This window comes from Hyla sarda, chromosome 2 (genome assembly GCF_029499605.1).
Source record: "Hyla sarda isolate aHylSar1 chromosome 2, aHylSar1.hap1, whole genome shotgun sequence".
In the NCBI taxonomy this organism is placed as follows: Eukaryota; Metazoa; Chordata; class Amphibia; order Anura; family Hylidae; genus Hyla; species Hyla sarda.
Window position 1 is genome coordinate 42,839,070 of NC_079190.1, and position 16,576 is coordinate 42,855,645.

General features: G+C 42.1%; 1 protein-coding gene and 1 long non-coding RNA gene across 5 annotated transcripts in view; one reads left to right on the plus strand and one right to left on the minus strand.

The window, feature by feature from the left end:
• Positions 1 to 5,023, plus strand: part of LOC130358415 (uncharacterized) — a 33,026-nt gene extending 28,003 nt beyond the window's left edge. Inside the window, exon 4 of the long non-coding RNA XR_008889516.1 lies at positions 4,308 to 5,023. This is a non-coding gene — a long non-coding RNA (uncharacterized LOC130358415). The remainder of the gene's footprint in view (positions 1 to 4,307) is intronic.
• The window catches only part of LOC130358413 (sarcolipin-like), a 161,404-nt gene that overhangs the window by 33,610 nt on the left and 111,218 nt on the right, over positions 1 to 16,576 (minus strand). The gene's annotated exons all lie outside the window — the stretch shown is intronic.

The window sequence follows — 16,576 nt, forward strand, 5'->3', positions numbered from 1 at the left end:
AGACTGCATGATCTATGCTTTAGTCTATATTTAAACCTGCTCCAACATGGTCTGACATTTCGGTGTACTTTCAGCCTATGCGACTTGTCGCTGAAAAGTCGCTTTTGATAAATTCAGCACCAATGCATTTTTCAATGCATTTCAGTCTAAAATAGACTTGTATGCATCATGTTCTAAAAATCCTCTAGAGCAAAAGTCGCAGAAAAGTCGCACATATTTAGACTGCGACTTTCTGTGCGACAAATTTAGACAAGAAAAATCAGTCTAAATCCTTTGATAAATCTCCCCCAATGGATCTAGAAAAATGTCAATTTAGTAAATGATGAATAAAATATATGTAAAAAACAATGAAGCCTCCTATCGCCTTTTCAGGGCACTTGCATCGGGTGAAGGGGCTCAAAATGAAATAATATGTGAAATGATAAAATGTGTATAAATGAAAATATATTAAAATATGCTGATAGTTCAGGCGTGTATACCAACTGGAGTATAAGCTAACTGAGATGGATAGCTGCTGAAAAGTTCGTTAGTGGTATAATGGAACAATTTAATATTTGGTAATAGTTCGTAGAATAATAGTTCATAGAATAATTCGTTGGTAGTAAAGTGCAACAGTTTAGCAATAATGTAGTAGTGTTCGGCAATAGTTCATTAAAATAGTTCGTTGGTAGTATAGTGCAACAGTTCAATAATAGTAGTATTGATGCAACCAGGGATAACTATTTTTGGTGAATACTCATTGGTGGGATAGTGACACCGGGATAATATGAGGTTGGTGCATGGCACCACTCACCGACCATAGGAGATGTAGAGGGATAGGCAGTCAGGGCTGGCACAAAGAGTATGCCCGTCTATGCGATGCTGTAGGTCTCCAGGTTTAGTCTGCGGTATTCGGCTGGCACGGGACAGCGTCTTGCCTATGGGAAGGTGTTCGTTGAGGTGGTTGGCAAATGATCGCCGTAGTGGCTGGCAGATGGAGATACGGGTGAGTCCTGTGCTGGTACAGGAGTGGATACCAGCGACCCCGTGTCTGTGATGCGCTGCAAGCCTGCGTATAGTAGTGGTCCCAGAATGGGGGCATCCAGCTGTTCCAACTGTAAATACTGACACAGTGGTTGGTAAAAAGGCTAAGGGGTGGCAAAGGTGAACGGGTATCAATTCTAGACACGTTTCAAGGCCACTGCCTTTTATTCAGTAGCAATATGTAAGTTGGTAGGTAGAATTGATGTTCTTTATATAGTTTCAGAATGATGATGTGTTCTTGGAGAATTGGAAAAAATGGGAAGGAGCACGGGAATGGTGCATATTGTAATGATAGTAGTACTGGATCCAAGAAAGAAAATGGGAGATTTAGAGAGATGATAAAGAGACATAAAATAGAAACAGAATGCAGAAATAATAATGATGATAGAAAAATAAATAAAGAATGAAAAATAAGAAATAGAAAAATGAAATAAAAAAAATGTACATGTATATTTTAACTTCTGAAAGCTGAATTTCTGAGAAATCCAAAAATCTCGAATTTTGCATTAAAGGGGTTCTCCGGTGCTTACACATCTTATCCCCTATCCAAAGGATAGGGGATAAGATGCCTGATCGCGGGAGTCCCGCCGCTGGGGACTCCTGGGATCTTGCACGCGGCACCCCATTTGTAATCAGTCCCAGGAGCGTTTTCGCTCCGGGTCTGATTACCGACGACCACCAGGCCGGCGGCGAGTGACGTCACGCCTCCGCCTCGTGTGACATCACGCTCCGCCCCTCAATGCAAGCCTAAGGGAGGGGGCGTGATAGCTGTCATGCCCCCTCCCGTAGACTTGCATTGAGGGGTGGAGCGTGACGTCACACGAGGGCAGAGGTGTCGGCCTGGTGGTCGTCCTTAATCAGACCCGGAGCGAACACGCTCTGGAGACTGATTACAAATGGGGTGCCTCGTGCAAGATCCCGGGGGTCCCCTGCGGCGGGACTCCCGCGATCAGGCATCTTAAGATGTGTAAGCACCGGAGAACCCCTTTAAGTCCTCTTGGTACTAATGAATTAAACTCGAAAATCATTCTTGATTCAGCTTTGGACATTCGGATGATAAAATCCACCTCTCCGACATTTTTTTACATTTTGGATGGCTACAAAAAAGAAATTAGATGGATCTTGATTGTGGTGTGTAAATATGTTCGGCAATGCAGGGTTTTAATTGTTTTTTCGTACGGCCAATATATTGCTTGCCACACGTACATGTGAACTGATTAGAGGTGGATGAGACTTCAGTGATTTTTGGGGGGAATGTGTGGTTTTACATCCAATCTATGGAAGCCTTTGGTTTGTAGCCATGTGATTGACAAGTGGGAGGTGGGTGGCTGTTTAATAGTGGGGGCAACCTGGATCCCCAAATTTAGAGCTTTGGTCTATACTATCGGTGGGTGTAAGGGGATATCTTGCCCAATAATCTTATCATTACATAAAAAGTGCCAGTTTTTCTTGATGATCATTTCTATTTTTTTGTGATCTTTATTAAAAGGTAGAATTATTTTAGGATCATCCTTAGTGGTGATTGGGTCAATTGGTTTTGAAAAATGAGGATCTATCCAAAGCACAAATTTTGTTAAAAGATTTTTCTAAAATATTTTTAGGGTAATTTTTATCCAGTAATTTCTCGGTAAGAGTTTGGGCCTCTTCTTTAAACTAGGTATTTAAAGTGAAATTTCTCTTTAATCTGCAATATTGGCCCACTGTAACATTTAAAAGCCATCTAGGTAAATGGCAACTGTTAAAAAGAATAAAACTATTTTTCGCAACTGGCTTGTAATAGGTACTGCAGATTAATTTGGGAGGATCGATGGTAATCAAGATACCTAAAAAATTCTAAAGTGCCAGTGCTGATATGAGGTGTAAAATTGAGATTTAAGTCATTAGCGTTGATTTCCTGGATAAAATTATCTAAAAGAACTCTGATTCCTTTCCAGATAGAAACAATGTCATCTATGTAGCTCCGCCATAGTACGAGGTCCGTGCCTATTCTGGGAATAATGATTTGTTCTTCCCAGGCTGCCATGAACAGATTAGCGTAACTGGGCACGAACTTCGCACCCATGGCAGTGCCAGTTAACTGTAGATAAAAGTCATTTTCAAAATTTAAATAATTATGAGTTAAAATGAAGTGTATGGCCTGTAAGATAAAATCAATTTGTTCAGGTAAGATGTCTCCTTTTGTTAAAAAAATGTCTGACGGTGTTTAGGCCATCTGTTTGTTTAATGATGGTGTAAAGGGAACTTACGTCGAGAGAGGCAAGTATGTAATTAGATTCCCATTTGATGTTTTCAAGTACATTTATGGCTTGGGTCGTGTCTTTTAGATTTTTTTTTTGTGAGTAATGTTATTCTTTTTCAGATTGGGTTTGAGTTTTCTAATGTCAGATTCTACAGTTTTTTTGAAAGTTGAGATATCGGGCCTGGCCTAATTTTTAGGGTAAAACTTGGATTTTAAAGTGCATGTAGTGTGGATGCATTTGCTGGGTTGGGTAATGCATGTGGTGACTGGTTGTTTGATAAAGTATTTTTTGAGACAGAGTCTCCTCACATATTTCTCTATACCGATGTATGCATGAAATTTGTTTAAAGGTTGACTAGGTGCAAATTTTAAGCCTTTATTAAGTAGCTTTTTTGTGTATCAGTTAGAATGTTGGAACTTAAATTAAATATAAGATTTGATATTTCTAGTTGATCTTCCCTATTTTTTGTGGAGGCTGTGTTTCGTTTCTGTCTTCTTCGTATCCTCTTTGTTTGTTGGGGGTGTGAGTGTGAAGTAAGGGAATTAGGGGAATGGCATTAATATCTACCTGTACAGATTGTTTCTTGGCATAGTGATGTGTTGGGTTGTGTATTGGTGGGTGATAGGATGCGGTTGGTGTTCTGAGTGGGTGATGAGATTGTGGGGAGTAGTGGGGTCGGTGTTGATAGTGATATCTGTGGGAGTGTGGGGAGGATCTGTATGGGCGGTGGTGATTGTAGTGTTGGTTGGATCTATAATAATTGTTCGGTGATTGACTGGGGTATCTCCAATGTTGTATCCCTAAAAAATTATCTCTGTTGGTTTCAGTGTAGGGAGTAAATCTGTTTTGTGCGGTGATATTATATCTTGGTTCAGTTTGTTCAATTTTGGATTGTGTCTCCTGAGGTTTCAGGTTTGGTTAAAAGTGTATTAGTTCTAATCTGCCAAGAAAGTTTTTTGGATTTTTTCCGAGTGATTTCTTTCTCTAGTGTGTCTAGGCATTTCATAGTCAGATCCTCATATTTCTTGTATTCCTCATTTATAGTGTAGAATCGCTTGCAGCGCATCAAAGACACGAGGACGCCGGTGTCCACTCCCGTACCAGCACAAGACTCACCTGTATCTCCATCTGCCAACCACCTCGGCGACCACCTTCCCATAGGTCGGACGCTGTCCCATGCCAGCCGAACACCGCAGACTAAACCTAGAGACCGAGATCCTGCAGCATCACATAGACGGGCATACTCCTTAGTACTGGACGCCACCGTGCCAGCCCTGACTGCCTATCCCTCTACATCTCCTACGGTCAGTGAGTTGTGCCGTGCACCAATCTCATATTATCCCAGTGTCACTATACCACCAACGAGTATTCACCAAAATAAGATGTTATCCCTGGTTGCATGAATACTACTATTATTGAACTGTTACTTCTATTATTGAACTGTTACTACTATTATTGAACTGTTGCACTATACTACCAACAAACTATTTTAATGAACTATTACCGAACACTACTACATTATTGCTAAACTGTTGCACTTTACTACCAACAAATTATTCTATGAACTATTGCCAAATATTAAATTGTTACATTATACCACTAACGAACTTTTACGTTGCTATCCATCTCAGTTAGCTTATACTCCAGTTGGTATATACGCCTCAATTATCAGCATATTTTAATGTATTTTCATTTTTACACATTTTATCATTTCACATATTATTTCCGTTTGAGCCGATGCAAGGGCCCTGCTAAGGCGATAGGAGGCTTAATTTTTTTTTACATATATTTTATGCATCATTTAATAAATTGACATTTTTCTGGATCCATTCTCTCTTTTCTCTTTTTTTCAAATGTACCTTTGAGGACTGGATTATCTTATATCCATGTTAGAGATGTGCCGTGGCTGCCGCCATCAGAGAAGGATCCAATATGAAGAGAGTGATAACCGCCTGGACATCCAGAAGGCTGCTGGAAAAAAGAGGGTCTATTGGGGCACACGCGGCGGGGGGTCCCAAACTTTTTTCATGGACACAGAGGTAAAACAAATAACATGAAATTTTATTAATGTGACAACGCGTTTCGGTCTTGACAAAGGGAGCTGGGACACCTGAAATGCATCATCATTTCAATAAAATGTAATGTTATTTGTTTTACCTCTGTGTCTATGAGTAAAGTTTGGGACCCCCTGCCTCATGCGCCCTAATTAATCCTCAAGTGCAGCCAGTGTATCTCTGGTGGACGTGTGTGCCAAGGATGGGTGAGTCTTTAGATCTAGCTATAGCTAGACTATAGCCATATCCTAGCTGTGATATAAGCTAGGCCTGTGGGGGGGGGGGGGAGAAGTAATGGGCTGTAGTGGAAGATCGGTGTAGTGAGGGAACAGCGTAGTACGGCCCTGTGTAATGGTAAGAACAAGCTTGTTAATCAGCTGATTGGGTTGTTTTGATCCATTAAAAAAGTATCAGCCAATCCTTGTTCATCTCCCCTCGTAATGGGGGATGTGCAGCAAAAGGCTGCATGAATGGTCTAGTGATCTTCAGTGTTTCCCTCCCTGCAGGATTACCAAGGCGTGTGTATAGGCAATTGTGTACAGCTTGGGTTGTCTAAGGCCAGGTTCACACGATCGAAGATCTCCGAAACACACAGGCGGACATCCCGCACATTTTAATAATCCGGCGGGTGCTTGGACCGCTCGGAAATGGGCAAGTCTATTCTTTCTGCTTTCACCGGGATTGGGATTTCGTCATGTGAACAGAAAATGTTGTCGTGTGCACAGTGCAGAAGATTTCTACTGAAATCAATGGAAATCCTGCGGAATTCAGCTGGAACATTCTGCCGTGTGAAAAATCTGTCGATGTCTCCATTTGCTTTTACAACAAGAAAAAAAGTTATGGCTATGTTCACAATAAGTTATGGCTATGTTCACAATAAGTTATGGCTATGTTCACAATAGGTTATGGCTATGTTCACAAGGTGGAATGTCCGAACTGAAAATTTCCAAGCGGACATACCATACACAGTGGAGCTCCGGCAAAACATGCCAGCACTAGGACTGCTCATGAAGGCGCGTCTAATAGACAGCAATGCATTGAACGTGTTGCATGGTTTCGTGGATGCTGGAATCAGGATTTTTGTGGCTAACATGAGCTGCAGAAATTCTGCTGTGTAAACAAGGCAGCAGAATTCCATTGAAATCATTGGGACTCTGCTGCTGCAGAATGTCTGTGCAGAAGATTTATGTGGAATTCTGCCGTGTGAACCCGAAAATCCTATCATCCTATTCAACAGACCAAATTCCATAGTATTGATACTAAAGGATATGTGAGTTCTTGTTAATACCATTGCTTTTGGTAATGTGTCCTATTATGTTTATTTACAGTATTAATGAAACTACCTTGGGTGTATACAGTACATATACATTTCCAAAGGTTCTTTCTGACCTTCAGCCATTTCTGATTTTAAAGGAGATTACGATGACAAGTTCAGTGTAACCTGACCTTCTTCTATTTTCCTGATCTAAGAATAGCACATTCTAGGCTCTTTGCCACCTATCCAAGATAGCAGCTGTTTTCTGGATTATTTTCTTGCATGCCTTTGTATTCACATTTTATTGACCAAAAAAAAGAAAAATATTCTCATTTTATTGTAAATGCTGTCTACATATCTGATATCCATTTGGGGGCTTTTGAGGCTATAATTTGCCTTTATGTAATTTCCAAAATTCACATCCATAGGATTTTTTTTGCGTTTAGATAATTTTTTTTTATTATTACAATCAATTAGATACATTATATACATAAAATACATCCATACAAAATTACATTAATTTATATATATATATATATATATATATATATATATATATATATATATAAACAAACAACAAAAAACGTGGTTTCAAATGGCTGGAAGTGCTCAACCCCAAATGCGGTTGTGCATTTATACTGGGGGAGCAGATCCTGCCCTTGTAGTCCGTTGCTAGGGGCGATCCCCAGCATAAAAATGCATACAATGGAGGATGCCTGCAGCGGACTACAAGTGCCACAATAGAATCCTACACCAGATAAACGGTGTGGATATGTAACAGTTAGAATATTCTAACTGTTACATATCCACACCGTTTATCTGGTGTAGGATTCTATTGTGGCACTTGTAGTCCGCTGCAGGCATCCTCCATTGTATGCATTTTTATGCTGGGGATCGCCCCTAGCAACGGACTACAAGGGCAGGATCTGCTCCCCCAGTATAAATGCACAGCCGCATTTGGGGTTGAGCACTTCCAGCCATTTGAAACCACGTTTTTTGTTGTTTGTTTAAATTTTAAATTTGGAGGTGTGTAAACTCCAACATTAATGCGCCTTGAATATCTACCAGGCAGCATTAAGGAAGCACCTGTGAGGCCAGGCACCCATAATAGCCAACTCAGGTGGGGCTTGCAGCTTGCCTCCCTCCTCCCATTGCATGTGTGCGTAGTAACACTGGAGGGTATCTGGAAGGAAGTTGTGAGCCAGCCGAATGCTGCCGTAATTGCCCACTGGCCCCTGTTCTGTTTATCAAGCACAGGTAGGACTAGCGTTAGGTCTCGCACCAAAATGAGAAACCTTGGCGTTGGTGTGCGGGCTCTGGTGTGTCCTTCATATAAGGATACACTGGCGAATGTCTCAATTTTAACATCAGTGTTGAGGGATAGCCAATGTATTGTTTACATCTACCACAGTAGTGCATCCATATTATATTATATATATATATATATATATATATATATATATTTATATATACATAAAGTTAAACTTGTATACAAACATAAATATGTGGTAAAACACGGTAGCCGAAATATAGCACCGACATAGCAGCATATTACATACCACATAGTTCTCCAATAAAATGGTGAGACATACCTCTTATAACCCCCTCCCCCACCCCAACCCCACAGGACAGGAAAAAAACACATAAAAAAAGCTGCCCTTATTTCTTGATATTCTCTTTCCTTTTCCCATTTACCTTTCCCTTATTTCTAAGCTATTCTCTCCAATTATCCCGATATATACTGCTCTTTGTTCCTTGCCTCCTCCCTCTTTATTATTAGTCTCAATATTTTTAGTAATTAACCCCTTAAGGACCGAGCCCTTTTTCACCTTAAGGACCAGAGCATTTTTTGAACATCTGACCACTGTCACTTTAAACATTAATAACTCTGGAATGCTTTTAGTTATCATTCTGATTCCGAGATTGTTTTTTCGTGACATATTCTACTTTAACATAGTGGTAAATTTTTGTCGATACTTGCATCCTTTCTTGGTGAAAAATCCGTAAATTTGATGAAAAATTTGGAAATTTAGCATTTTCTAATTTTGAAGCTCTCTGCTTGTAAGGAAAATGGATATTCAAATTAAATTTCTTTTTGGTTCACATATACAATATGTCTACTTTATGTTTGCATCATAAAATTGACATGGTTTTACTTTTGGAAGACACCAGAGGGCTTCAAAGTTCAGCAGCAATTTTCCAATTTTTTGCAAAATTTTCAAATTCGATATTTTTCAGGGACCAGTTCAGTTTTGAAGTGGATTTGAAGGGTCTTCATATTAGAAATACCCCATAAATTACCCCATTATAAAAACTACACCCCCAAAGTATTCAAAATTACATTCAGTCAGTGTTTTAACCCTTTAGGTGTTTCACAGGAATAGCAGCAAAGTGAAGGAGAAAATTCTAAATCTTCATTTTTTACACTCGCATGTTCTTGTAGACCCAATTTTTGAATTTTTGCAAGGGGTAAAAGGAGAAAATTTTTACTTGTATTTGTAGCCCAATTTCTCTCGAGTAAGCACATACCTCATATGTCTATGTAAAGTGTTTGGCGGGCGCAGTAGAGGGCTCAGAAGCGAAGGAGCGACAAGGGGATTTTGGAGAGAACATTTTTCTGAAATGGTTTTTGGGGGGCATGTCATCTTTAGGAAGCCCCTAGGGTGCCAAAACAGCAAAAAAAAAAAAACACATGGCATACCATTTTGGAAACTTTTGGAAACAATTTTGCAAATGTAAAAAAAAAAAAATTTTTTACCTAAAATGCTTGTTTTCCCAAAAATTTTACATTTTTAAAAAGGGTAATAGCAGAAAATACCCCCACAAAATTTGAAGCCCAATTTCTCCCGATTCACAAAACACCCGATATGGGGGTGAAAAGTGCTCTGCTGGCGCACTACAGGTCTCAGAAGAGGAGAAGTCACATTTGGCTTTTTTGAAGGAAATTTTGCTCTGGGGGCATGCCGCATTTAGGAAGCCCCTATGGTGCCAGGACAGCAAAAAAAGAACCACATGGCATACCAATTTGGAAACTAGACCCCTTGGGGAACGAAACAAGGGGTAAAGTGAACCTTAATACCCCACAGGGGTTTCACAACTTTTGCATATGTAAAAAAATAATGTTTTTCACCTAAAATGCTTGGTTTCCCAAAAATTTTACATTTTTAAAAAGGGTAATAGCAGAAAATACCCCCCAAAATTTGTAACACAATTTCTCCCGAGTACGGCGATACCCCATATGTGACCCTAAATTGTTGCCTTGAAATACGACAGGGCTCCAAAGTGAGAGCGCCATTCGCATTTGAGGCCTAAATTAGGGATTGCATAGGGGTGGACATAGGGGTATTCTACGCCAGTGATTCCCAAACAGGGTGCCTCCAGCTGTTCTAAAACTTCCAGCATGCCTGGACAGTCAGTGGCTATCTGGCAATACTGGGAGTAGTTGTTTTGCAACAGCTGGAGGCTCCGTTTTGGAAACAGTGGCGTACCAGAAGTTTTTCATTTTTATTGGAGAGGGGAGGGGGGCTGTGTAGGGGTATGTGTATATGTAGTGTTTTTTACTTTTTATTTTATTTTGTGTTAGTGTAGTGTAGTGTAGTGCTTTTAGGGTACAGTCGCACGGGGGGGGGTTCACAGTAGTTTCTCGCTGGCAGTTTGAGCTGCGGCAGAAAATTTGCCGCAGCTCAAACTTGCAGCCGGATACTTACTGTAAACCTCCACCCATGTGAGTGTACCCTGTACGTTCACATTGGGGGGGGGGGGAAATACCTCCAGCTGTTGCAAAACTACAACTCCCAGCATGTACGGTCTATCAGTGCATGCTGGGAGTTGTAGTTTTGCAACAGCTGGAGGCACACTGGTTGTGAAACACAGAGTTTGGTAACAAACTCAGTGTTTTGCAACCAGTGTGCCTTCAGCTGTTGCAAAAGCTACAACCCCCAGCATGTATGAACAGCGGAAGGGCATGCTGGGACTTGTAGTTATGCAACAGCTGGAGGCATACTACTTTGGCTGGGGATTGTATTGATGCAACAGCTGGAGACACACTGGTTTGCTACTTAACTCAGTGTTTCACAACCAGTGTGCCTCCAGCTGTAGCAAAACTACAACTCTCAGCAGTCACCGTCAGCCAACGGGCATGCTGGGAGTTGTAGTTATGCAACCAGCAGATGCACCACTAGAACTCCCAGCATGCACTTTAGCTGATGCAAGCTGGGAGTTGTAGTTCTACAACAGCTGAAGGTACACTTTTCCATAGAAAAAATGTGCCTCCAGCTGTTGCAAAACTATAAGTCCCAGCATGCCCATAAGGGAATGCTGGGAGTTGTGGTGGTCTGCCTCCTGCTGTTGCATAACTACAGCTCCCAGCAGTTTGGAGACCACTGTTACAGTGGTGCCCAAACAGTAGCCCTCCAGATGTTGCCAAACTACAACTCTCAGCATGCCTCGACTACCCAGGCATGCTGGGAGTTGTAGTTCTGTAACATCTGTCCCTTCAGATTTAGCTATTTTTATGACATTTTTGAAAATTGCTGCTCTACTTTGAAGCCCTCTAATTTTTTCAAAAAGCCCTTTTTGCATGCTGGGAGCTGTTGCTAAGCAACAGCAGGAGGCTGTCACTCACCTCCTACTGCTACTCCACGCCGCCACCGCCGTCGCTCCTGGGGCCCCGATCCCAACAGGGACGCCTGGGATCGGAGTCCTCAGCTCCGGGGGTCTTCTTCCCGCACCCGCTCACGACCTCCGGAAGAGGGGCGGAGCCGGTTGCGGGAGTGACACCCGCAGCAGGCGCCCTGATTGGTCGGCCGGGAAACCGGCCGACGAATCAGGGCGATCGTGAGGTGGCACCAGTGCCACCTCACCCCTGCTGGTTATGGCTGTTCAGGGCCGTCTCTGTAATTCCGGGTCACCGGGTCACTGGAGACCCGATTGACCCGGAATCCGCCGCAGGTCACTGGACTGAATTGTCCAGCAATCTGCGGCCATCGCCGACATGGGGGGACATAATGACCCCCCTGGGCGATATGCTGGGATGCCTGCTGAACGATTTCAGCAGGCATCCGGCACCGGCTCCGCTCCAGCTAGCGGCTGGGGCCGGAAATGCGCAGGGCGTATCCATACGCCCTGTGTCCTTAAGGACTTGGAAACGGGGGCGTATGGATACGCCCTGTGTCCTTAAGGGGTTAATTTGTATTTTATTTTTAGTAACTTTATTAGTAATATCGTTTTTGTTTTTTTACTCTATCCACTAACTGTTCCCATACCTTAACCTCTTCAGGAGACAGGGCGTATGGATACGCCCTGCATTCCGAGTCCTTAAGGACCGAGGGCGTATCCATACGCCCGTGGGAAATCCGGTCCCCACCGCTAGCCGGTTGGGCACCGGAGCCGGATGCCTGCTGAAATCATTCAGCAGGCACCCTGGCACATCGCCCAGGGGGGTCCTGAGACCCCCCCATGTCGGCGATCGGAGAAAATCGCATGTCAATTCAGACATGCGATTTTCTCCAATTCCGGGCTGATCGGGTCTCTGGTGACCCGATCCACCGGAAAATAGGGCTGATCGGAGCTGTCAGCAACAGCCCCGATCAGCTTAAAGGATAGGAGTGAGGTCGCAAAGCTGCGATCTCCTCCTATCCCCTGGCATTAGTCAGAACGGAGTTCTGACCATTGGCAGCGCAGGACAGGGGCAACCCCCCGTTATGCCCACCCCTGGATGTCGAGGGGCTCTGGGAAGAAGATGGAGGCCGTACCTGCAGGAGAAGATGCCTGGGGACCTGGGATCTTCGCTGGAGCCTGCTGGATCTTTGCTCAGGTAGGGAATCGACAGTGGGGGGGGGGGGGAATTGAAAGTGAAAGTAAATCGATCTTTACAGTGGCAACCACTAGGGGGGCCAAACTGCAACTCCCAGCATGCTGGGAGTTGTAGTTTTGCAACATCTGGAGGGTCACAGTTTGGAGACCACTGTTACAGTGGTGCCCAAACAGTAGCCCTCCAGATGTTGCCAAACTACAACGCTCAGCATGCCTCGACTACCCAGGCATGCTGGGAGTTGTAGTTCTGTAACATCTGTCCCTTCAGATTTAGCTATTTTTATGACATTTTTGAAAATTGCTGCTCTACTTTGAAACCCTCAAATTTTTTCAAAAAGCAAAAGTATGTCCATTTTATGATGCCAACATAAAGTGGACATATTGTGTTTGTGAAGAAAAATAAAATGTATTTGGAATATCCATTTTCCTTACAATTAGAGAGCTTCAAAGTTACAAAAATGCAAAATTTTTAAAATTTTCATGAAATTTGGGGATTTTTCACCAAAAAAGGATGCAAATAAGGCAAAAAATTTACCACCAAAATAAAGTACAATATGTCACGAAAAAACAATCTCAGAATCAGACTATTCGGTGAAAGCGTTTTCACGTTATTAATTCGTAAAGTGACGGTGGTCATAATTGCGAAAAAGGGCTCAGTCCTTAAGGTGAAAAAGGGCTGCGTCCTTAAGGGGTTAATGGGTGGAATTTTCCCACCAAAGCAGTTCCTAGCTATTAATAAGACCCCTAAAAAGACAAGTTTAGAAACCAATTTACGCTTTAAGACTTCAATTCCCTTCATATTGCCCAGGATAACCATAGTAAGATTAACTTACAAATTTACACTAATGCAATCTGGAATTGTATTAATAATTGCATGCCAAAGGGTTTTTACATGCACACATTACCATAAGAGATGTTCAAATCCTGCATAACTCATTCCACACCGAGGACAATCAGCAGAAGTTCTCTAACCACTTTTAAAAAGACTTTCAGGTGTATAATATAGTCTATAAATACCTTTAACCCCTTAAAGGACCTAGGGCGTACGGGTATGCCCTGGGTCCCTGGTACTTAACTCCTTGGGGACGGAGCCCATTATAACCCTAGGGACGGTAGCATTTTTTGCAATTCTGACCACTGTCACTTTAAGCATTAATAACTCTGGGATGCTTTTACCTTTCATTCTGATTCTGAGAATGTTTTTTCGTGACATATTCTACTTCATGTTAGTGGTAAATTTTTGTCGATACTTGCATCATTTCTTGGTGAAAAATTCTAAAATTTTATTAAAAAAAATAGAAAATTTAGCATTTTTCGAACTTTGAAGCTCTCTGCTTGTAAGGAAAACAGACATTCCAAATAAATGATACATTGATTCACATATACAATATGTCTACTTAATGTTTGCATCATAAAGTTGACATGTTTTTACTTTTGGAAGACATCAGAGGGCTTCAAAGTTCAGCAGCAATTTTCCAATTTTTCACAAAATTTTCTAAATCGGAATTTTTCAGGGACCAGTTCAGTTTTGAAGTGGATCTGAAGGGGCTTCATATTAGAAATACCCCATAAATTACCCCATTATAAAAACTGCACCCCTCAAAGTATTCAAAATGACATTCAGAAAGTTTGTTAACCCTTTAGGTGTTTCACAGAAATAGCAGCAAAGCGAAGGAGAAAATTCAAAATCATAATTTTTTACACTCGCATGTTCTTGTAGACCCAGTTTTTTAATTTTTACAAGGGGTAAAAGGAGAAAAAGCCCCCCAAAATTTGTAACCCAATTTCTCTCGAGTAAGGAAATACCTCATATGTGTATGTCAAGTGTTCGGAGGGCGCAGTAGAGGGCACAGAAGGGAAGGAGCAACAATGGGATTTTGGAGAGTGAATTTTTCTGAAATGGTTTTGGGGGGGGGATGTCACATTTAGGAAGCCCCTATGTGCCAGAACAGCAAAAAAAAAAAAAAAAAAAAACACATGGCCTACTATTTTGGAAACTACACCCCTCAAGGCACGTAACAAGGGGTCCAGTGAGCCTTAAAACCCCACAGGTGTTTGACGACTTTTCGTTAAAGTCGGATATGTAAATGAAAACATTTTTTTTCACTAAAGTGCAGTTTTTCCCCCAAATTTACCATTTTTACAAAGGGTAATGGGAGAAAATGCCCCACAAAATTTGTAACCCGATCTCTTCTGAGTATGAAAATACCCCATGTTAGGGCGCAAAATGCTCTGTGGGCGAACTACAATGCTCAGAAGAGAAGGAGCTTTGGCTTTAGGAAAGCAAATTTTGCTGAAATGGTTTTTGGGGGGCATGTGGCATTTAGGAAGCCCCTATGGTGCCAGAACAGCACAAAATACCCACATGGCATACTATTTTGGAAACTACACCCCTCAAGGAATGTAACAAGGGGTACAGTGAGCCTTAACACCCCACAGGTGATTGACAAACTTTCGTTAAAGTGGATGTGAAAATTAAAAATTTGATTTTTAACACTGAAATGCTGGTGTTACCCCAAACATTTCATTTTCACAAGGAGTAATAGATAATAGAGTAGTAATAGAGAAAATGCCTCACAAAATTTGTAACCCCATTTCTCTCGAGTGAGGAAAAACCTCATATGTGTATGTAAAGTGCTCTGTGGGTGCACTAGAGGGCTCAGAAGGGAAGGAGCAACATTGGGCTTTTGGAGAGTGAATTTTGCTGAAATGGTTTTTGGGAGCATGTCGCATTTAGGAAGCCCCATGATGCCAGAACAGTAAAAAAAAAGACACATGGCATACTATTTTGGAAACTACACCCCTCACAGAACTTAATAATGGGTGCAGTGAGCATTTATACCCCACTGGCATTTGGCAGATATTTGGAACAGTGGGCTGTGCAAATGAAAAATTTCATTTTCAATTTTTATGGACGACAGTTCAAAACTTCTGTCAGACACCTGTGGGGCGTAAATGCTCACTGTACTCCTTGTTACATTCCGTGAGGGGTGTAGTTTCTAAAATGGGGACACATGTGGAGGGGGTCTACTGTTCTTGCACCATGCGGGCTTTGTAAACACACACACAGCCTTCAATTCCAGCCTAATTCTCTCTCAAAAAGCCCAATGGTGCTCCTTCTCTTCTGAGCATTGTAGTTCGCCCGCAGAGCACTTTACTTCCACATATGGGGTATTTATATACTCAGAAGAAATGGGGTTACACATTTTGGGGGGCTTTTTTCCTATTACCCCTTGAGAAAATGAAAAATTTGGGGTAACGTCAACATTTCAGGGGAAAAACACCAAATTTTTTATTTTCATGTCCAACTTTAAGGAAAATTTGTCAAAGACCTGAAGGGTGTTAAGGCTCACTATACCCCGTGTTACGTTCCGCGAGGGGTGTAGTTTCCAAAATGGGGTCACATGTGGGTGTGTTTTTTTTTGTGTTCATGTCAGAACCGCTGTTACGATCAGCCACCCCTCTCTCACTTCTGAGCCATATAGTTCGTCCGCAGAGCATTTTACGCCCACATATGGGGTATTTTCGTACTCTGTCAGACACCTGTGGGGCGTAAATGCTCACTGTACCCCTTGTTACATTCCGTGAGGGGTGTAGTTTCTAAAATGGGGACACATGTGGAGGGGGTCTACTGTTCTTGCACCATGGCGGCTTTGTAAACACACACACAGCCTTCAATTCCAGCCTAATTCTCTCTCAAAAAGCCCAATGGCGCTCCTTCTCTTCTGAGCATTGTAGTTCGCCCGCAGAGCACTTTACTTCCACATATGGGGTATTTATATACTCAGAAGAAATGGGGTTACAAATTTGGGGGGGCTTTTTTCCTATTACACCTTGAGAAAATGAAAAATTTGGGGTAACGCCAACATTTCAGGGGAAAAACACCAAATTTTTTATTTTCATGTCCAACTTTAACGAAAATTTGTCAAAGACCTGAAGGGTGTTAATGCTCACTATACCCCTTGTTACGTTCCGCGAGGGGTGTAGTTTCCAAAATGGGGTCACATGTGGGTGTGTTTTTTTTGTGTTCATGTCAGAACCGCTGTTACGATCAGCCACCCCTCTCTCACTTCTGAGCCATATAGTTCGTCCGCAGAGCATTTTACGCCCACATATGGGGTATTTCCGTACTCTGTCAGACACCTGTGGGGCGTAAATGCTCACTGTACCCCTTGTTACATTCCGTGAGG